The sequence below is a fragment of the Rattus rattus genome, chromosome 15 (assembly GCF_011064425.1).
Source record: "Rattus rattus isolate New Zealand chromosome 15, Rrattus_CSIRO_v1, whole genome shotgun sequence".
NCBI classification, from domain to species: domain Eukaryota; kingdom Metazoa; phylum Chordata; class Mammalia; order Rodentia; family Muridae; genus Rattus; species Rattus rattus.
This window is the reverse complement of record NC_046168.1, coordinates 36400502-36407574: the sequence shown is the minus strand read 5'-3', so window position 1 is coordinate 36407574 and position 7073 is coordinate 36400502. Positions and strand designations below refer to the sequence as shown.

The window sequence follows — 7073 nt, the reverse complement described above, 5'->3', positions numbered from 1 at the left end:
TCTGTGTCCTGTGGAGAAAGGGATGAGAACGGGAGGTGGGTAATGGCTGTGTTGAGAAGGCCTGTCAGAATCTGCGTTTATTTTTCTGAGGAATGAACTTTTCATCAAATCGAGTCCTGAGAAGGCGGTGTCCTTTTTAGCCTTGTCTGTACCAATCTCCCTCGAGGGCTGATGGGTAGGCTGGCTTTCCCGGACCATAGTGTTGTTTTATCGAGTTAATTCTTGTGTCTCTTTACCTCCTTTCAGGAAAAAGAGCAGGGCTTGACATTATAACAGACCCCTTAAATACTCACGGGAGAAGAAAGATCACAAAAACATAATCAGTTGCTTCTAGGCGAGTAACAACGATTCTTGCTCCTAAATGTTAACCTTCCAACCATTAAAATGTTAAGTGTAAACAAGTTAGACCTGTAGGTTGCCTTAGACAAATCTATTCTTTTGAATAAAAGTTCTGTCTCAGATAAAAGTTTCCAGCTAGTTTCATGATTTCTGTCATTCTCATGGTCATCCATGTTCATTCCTTCCTAAATTCTCACACTGGGAGTAGTGGGGGGGGGCATGGGAGAAGTTTGTTTTAAGGCATAAAGGAATTCTGTTTGCTGGTTGCCTTACTGGTGAGTGCTTATGGCTTCCTGGAACTGTAGTTACCATGCCATTTCCTGATTGAAAGTGTGGATGAAGAGTAACACTCCCCCCCCCCAACACACACCACAATTAAAATTTTCCCTTCAAACCTTCCCCCCATCTCCTCTTCCCAAAATCCTAAAAACATTAAAAACAGAAAATCCTTGAGAATTAAAATGAATGAAAATCTCTTTGCCTCTCCCATTATCTCTACAATAATAGGATTACCAGGCATTATTGTTATCACTCTCTTCCCTCAATTTTATGTCTTTCATCAAAATGTTTAATTAACAACCGTCTATACTCATTTCAACAATGATTAATTAAACTTATTGTAAGACAAGTAATACTAATTCCTACACCAAGAGGATGAACTTGATCCCTAATAGTAGAATCTCTTGTTATGTCCTCTGGATCAACAAACCTTCTAGGCCTTCTCCTGCACACTTTTATACCTTCTACTCAACTTCCTATAAATCTAGGTATCACAATCCCGCTATGAACAGGAGCTATAATTCTAGGGTTCCGCCCCAAACTGAAAAGTTCTTTAGCCCATTTTCTCCCCCAAGGAACCCCTATCTTACTAATCCCAATAGTAATGATTATAGACACAATTAGCCTGTTTCTTCAACCTACATCTCTCCCAGTGACCTGGTACACTGCATCCACATGGCTCCTCAGGAAATCACAGGGGCCAGGAAGGGAGAGCTTTTCCTGCGGCCTTGCTCTTAGTCACCATCAGGTACTTTAATTTAGAAACCCAGCTCCTCCTGGAGCTGCAGTTTAGAAACTGGAGCTGTAATTGGAGGGGGACACATCTTTTTACTCCAGGGAGTTCATTTCGTCAGTTCTAAGAACTTTTGGGAATCACTTAAATGACAAAGGGATCTTGACCTAAAGAATTTCTGTGTTACACAGGGACCCGGTATTGTCACAAATACCTAAGACAAGCAACTTAAAGAGAGGAAAGGTTAATTTTGCCTCCTTGGCAGTTTCACTCCACTGTCCATTGGGCTGCTGCTTGGGGCCTATAGGAATGCAGGATATCTTGTGGGAGCATGTGGCAGAAGTACCTTATCTCATGGCCTGAAACCAGAGAGAGAGAGAGAGAGAGAGAGAGAGAGAGAGAGAGAGAGAGAGAGAGAGAGAGAGAGACACTAAGGTTCTATAGTTCCTTTGGAAGACTTACTGCAAACCTCCCTATAGGTACCACTTCCTAAAGGTCCACAACTTCCCAATAGAGCCACAGCCGTGGACCAAGCTTTAACACCAGACCTTTAGAGGACTTTTGGCATCCAGTCTGTAGCAACTTCCTAAGTACGGGTCAATATTCGGTAGCCTGGTGGAGGTTGATGACATTGACATGATCAGTGTGGCAGGTCCACAGCCTTCTTGAGTCTTCTGGGAGCCTTTCTGCATAGGCCTAGGTACCATAGCCATTAAGAGAGACGTCTACACAAGCAACTGGTCTTCATGTGGATACCCTAACAGTTGGAGTGGAGCTTGTCTCCGACTCTGTTACTTGCCATTGGATCCCCTGGAGTGTCTGGTTTGGCCTCAGTGGGAGAGGATGTGCTTAGTCCTACTTCAACTGGATGTCCCAGGGTGGGGTGTTATCCAAGCGAGGGTTCCCCTTCTCTGAGGAGAAGGGGAGAGGGTAATTTGGGGAGGGATTTATAAGGGTTGGAAAGGAGAAGAGGGTCTAGGAGAAGAGGAGGGATTGGGGGGCACAGTTAAGGATGTAAAGTGAATAAATTAAGTAATAATAAAAAAGAGAGACTATTACAACCAAAGAGACTCTGTGTATTGGTTGGTGGCCAGCAAGAGGCTCTCAGTTCAACATAGTTTACTAACTCTTAGATTGAATTTGCTTGAAACTTTTGACTGACTTAACAATAACTAAATAAAAACAAACACATAAGTTAGCTCCTGTTTTATATATCTCTGCCCTCTGGAATTACACATATTTGTAAAGGGAATTAGTTTTATTAACTATATACTTTTGAACTATATAGTTCAGCCAAAGTCATAACATATTCATTTGATAAATATAATGAATATAGTATATGCTAATATTTATTTGTCTTCTTTTTTTTTCCGGAGCTGAGGACTGAACCCAGGGCTTTGTGCTTGCTAGGCAAGCGCTCTACCACTGAGCTAAATCCCCAACCCCTTTATTTGTCTTAAATCTGAAAAAATTCATATTTATATACCAATTATAGGTCTTCTGTAGAAATAGTAATTTTTAGTTCAAGCCATTTTCTTATATATTTTTACAATGTGCTACTAAAACCAAAATGTGGATGCCCATGATTCAGGTCATGGTAGGACCTGCCTGGCTTCTGATCCTTTTTTTTTTTTTTTCTTCTGTCTTTTGCTTGTTAGTATTCTTTCATGGTAGAAGCAACCTATGAAGGTTGTTATGCACCAAACTTCTGTGGGAGGTTCCCTCTGTGTGCTGGTTGGTTGGTTTTGTCAATTTAAAACAAACCTACATGCACCAGAGAAGTGAGAATCTCAACTGAGAGAATGCTTTCATAAAATTAGCCGAGAGGAGGAGAGTCTGTGGAACCTTTTCTTAATTAATGATTGATGTGGGAGGGCCCAGCTCACTGTGGAATGTGCAAACCCTGGGCACATGGTTCTGGGTTAAGAAAGCAGTCCCTGAGTGTAAGCCAGTGAGCAGTACTGTTCCATGGCCTTGGCTTTAGTTCCTGCCTCCATGTTCCTGCCTTGAGTTCCTGCCCCCAGTTTCCTCATGATGCAGTGTGACCTGATACTTGGGGGATGAAATAGCCCAGTGAGATGCATTTAACTACTGAAAGACAGTGATGATGGGGTGGTGATGTGAGAGTAAGGAGAGGGAGGGAGGGGGGGAGGGAGGGACGGAGATAGGGAGAGAGAACGCGAGCGCAGAGTATTCCTCCTTTCCATCAAGCAATTCTCTTACAGTAGCTGAACATATTCTGTGCTCAGCTGTCATAGCCTGTCATAATCTGTGTCAGCCCATCATTGGCTCAGCCTTTGTAGGATTATTGACCTGCCTATGCTCTGCAGTTCCAGCTCTTCTGTCTAATGTGGTATTGGTTTCCTGTTGTTGCTAATATCTGAGTTACAACATCACATCAACCTGGCTGTCAACCTCTCTATGACCTGTGTAAATCATTCTGCACACTAGGTTCTACAGTTACAAATATTTGCACTGGCACACCCTTACCCTGTTCATTTCATACTGCAGGAAAGCTGAAGTCCTTATGCTTCTTAGAGTTTATCTAGAAGAAAAATTTCTTAGTTTTCAATCACTGACAATGCAGTTAAGAGTTCACAATAAAAATGTATTGTTAATGTGAGTTGCCATAGAAAGTCTTTGCACCAATATCCTTGCACCAGCCTTTTTGAACAGACCACAGTCCACTTTGCTATTTCTCTTTTGTTAGGCAATTAGTCAAGTTGCTGTCATTATTAAGTTCTCCAAAGAAGCCAGTGTTTGTATTTGACTGGTGACCCCATGATTCCTGTGATGTTACTTCATTAAACAGAACCATTTCAGCCCAGCACAATGAATGCATCTCTCCAGACATCTAGTTTACCATTAACTAGGGACTTACCAAGTGGAAGGAAACTGGGCCAAGCAATTCACAGATGTACAGTGAACTGAAACTCCAATCTAGAGACTACATAGATTAGAGGTTTAATTTTTTTTCATGCAATGAAAATCTAGAGGTGGTGTTTTTGGAGGCTTATAGGAGGATTTGGGAGATCGCTGGCAGTAATTCTATCTCTAAGATATCAGAACTGAGACCTTCACTGAGGTGGGAGCCATGGTCATGGAGTTGCGTGGCCCCAGTCTCCTTTCAATGAATAATTTGTCATTCTCAGAACCCCAGAATTCACTGTCTTTTGGATATGTCTCAATTTTGGAACAAAGGCTACATCTTTTTTTCTGGAATATTCCAGGTATTAGTAGCATATGGCAGGAGACACTTGGGCAGACTATATCTCCTCAATGTAGGCTCTCAGGCAGTATTTGCTCAGGAAATTCCCTGTGGGTTTCATGAAACATGGTAAGTTAGCCATATTTCAGCTTAATGCACCTCCTGCAAAATACTGCCTTCTTGTATTTTTCTTTCATAGGTATTGTGGTAGTTTGAATGATAATAGGCTCACATGTTTGAATACTTAGTCTCTAGCTGATGAAAGTTTTTGAGAAGGTATTGAAGGTATGGTTTGTTGAAGAAGGTGTATCACTTAGCCATTCAGGTAGGGTTCAAAAATCATTGATAACCAATGAAAAATTACTTTTCTACAAGTGAGTGTCACTGGGGAAATAAACCACTCTTGAGGGTAGGTCCCCATGCCCAGCAGGAGATGGTTATCACAAAGCATTTTTGTAGGTTCTCTGTCTTATAAAGTTGTGTCAAGGATTTATTTTAACTTTATGGGTCGTTCGCATACACACACACACACACACACACACACACACACACACACACACGCTTCCACTTTTGTGTTTTTATGGGAGTCCTATGGTGTATATGTCTCTGCATCTATATATATTTCTCATGCTTTTTCTTTTATTCTTTTTCTTCTAATTGTTTGTTTTGTCCCATTCCATCTTGTTTGTTTTTGTTTTACTCATTTAAAATTATCATTCCTTAGATGTCTATTTGTTTTCTCAGGAAGAAAAATAATGTAGATTTAGAGTGTGTGTGTGGGGGCGGGTTGGGGAGGGGAAACTACAATCAGAGTATATCGTATGAAAAAACCCCCTATTTTCAATAAAATAAAAAATGTAGAAAAGGTAGTATGTTAGATTAAAATAAGTGGGTATGGGGTTCTATACACGATAATGGGCAACCTACTGGTCTTTTCCTCACCCCCAGCAGACCTTAATTACCATTTGTTCATCAGCTCGGGGTGGGGCCTCATGTGCCCCTCCCACACAAGGGGCACATGTGGGGTGCTGCAATGTCGATGGGTTCTGTCCTGTGGCCAACGTCAGCTGCCTGTGACTTCCTTTGTGTGAGCCCAGAAGGTAGCATTTCACAGAGCTCTTCCACATCCTCTAGCTCCTACATTCTTTCTTCTTCTCCTGTGATTTTTTTCTAAGCCTCGGTTTGTGCATGTGTGCGTGTGCATGCGTGCGTGTGTGTGTTCAGGAAAGTGACAGAGATATTCCATTTAGGGCTAGGCACCCAACAGCCACTTCTCACCACTTAGACTGGTTAGGAATTGCTTTGCTAACTGCTGCCCACCGGAAAAGCTTCTCTGAGCAAGCCCTGAGAAGACTATGAATCTCGGCCTCTTCCAGTTCTATGGGACTGGTTCATGTGAGGTACGAGGTACCAATAACATACTTATTTCAAGTGTTTGGCATTCATAGTGAACAGTCGAACTTTCTACTTTCTGGGGCTTAGGTTTCTGCCCATGGAAGGGTCAGACAGGCATGGTGTCCATGTCTTAGGTGTCCACTGCTGAATTGCTCAGGACTAAAGGAGCATAAAGTCTACAGTGACTTGGAATTAAGTAGTGTGTTGCGAGCAAATAATGCATCATGACTAAAAATTCCAGTGGCTTGTTTGTGTTGGAAGGTATTGGGAGAGTTTGAAAGAGCCCTGCTTTGAGAAGCTGACTGGAATCTGGATTGAATGAGATGATCAAACCTTCTGGCTTCCTCCCTTATTTCCAAACTTGTCTTTACTTCTGAGAAGTTCTTTGTACTCTGTAGGTAGAAGGGGGCCAGAGTGGATGGAGCATATCCTTATTTCTCCTATAAAATACTGCCTAGAAGGGAAATAGTCCGACTATTTGGATGACACAGGTAGGTGACCAGATCCTCAGGGATTTACCATTGACAAGCTACCTTTGAAGAAAATGTATTTATATGTAAAGTAATGTGAATATTTTCGACTTTCATAGCTAAATACACATAACAAAAGTTTTTCTTATATGCATTTTAGATAAAGGTATAGTTTTTTCTAATGATTTTATTAATTTCAGAATTTTTTATCCTATTCATTTCAAGCTAGCTTACCATCTTCTGGTTGGTATGGTTTATTAGCAGCATCGTTGGAACAATGCCACAGACCCTCCTTCCCTCTAGCACTCCGACAAGTTAGGAACCCTTTTGTTAATTGCTGCCCACTATAAAAACAGCAAGTAACAAAATAGGAAAGGGAAAGGAAGAGGGGATCGAGGGACAGAATACAGGGATGGACAGCTAAAACTAAGGGCCATATGATGGGTTGTGTGGAAAGCTTCCTAAATTATACACATACATGGCGGCATTTTAAATGAAGTGACCAAATAATGGGAGAGAACCCTGCTGTAAAAGATTTATCCCTTTAAATATGCTTTTGTGAATGATTTATTTATTTATTATTTATTTGTTTGTGTGTATAATGGATGCGTGCAAGTATCTGAATTCAAGTGTATGAGTGTCATGGTAT

The 7073-nt window shown here is 41.3% G+C and overlaps 1 pseudogene; it reads left to right on the top strand.

The window, feature by feature from the left end:
• The first annotated feature begins 800 nt into the window (after window positions 1-800).
• LOC116884351 lies at window positions 801-1375 on the top strand (annotated as a pseudogene).
• Window positions 1376-7073: the final 5698 nt, after the last annotated feature.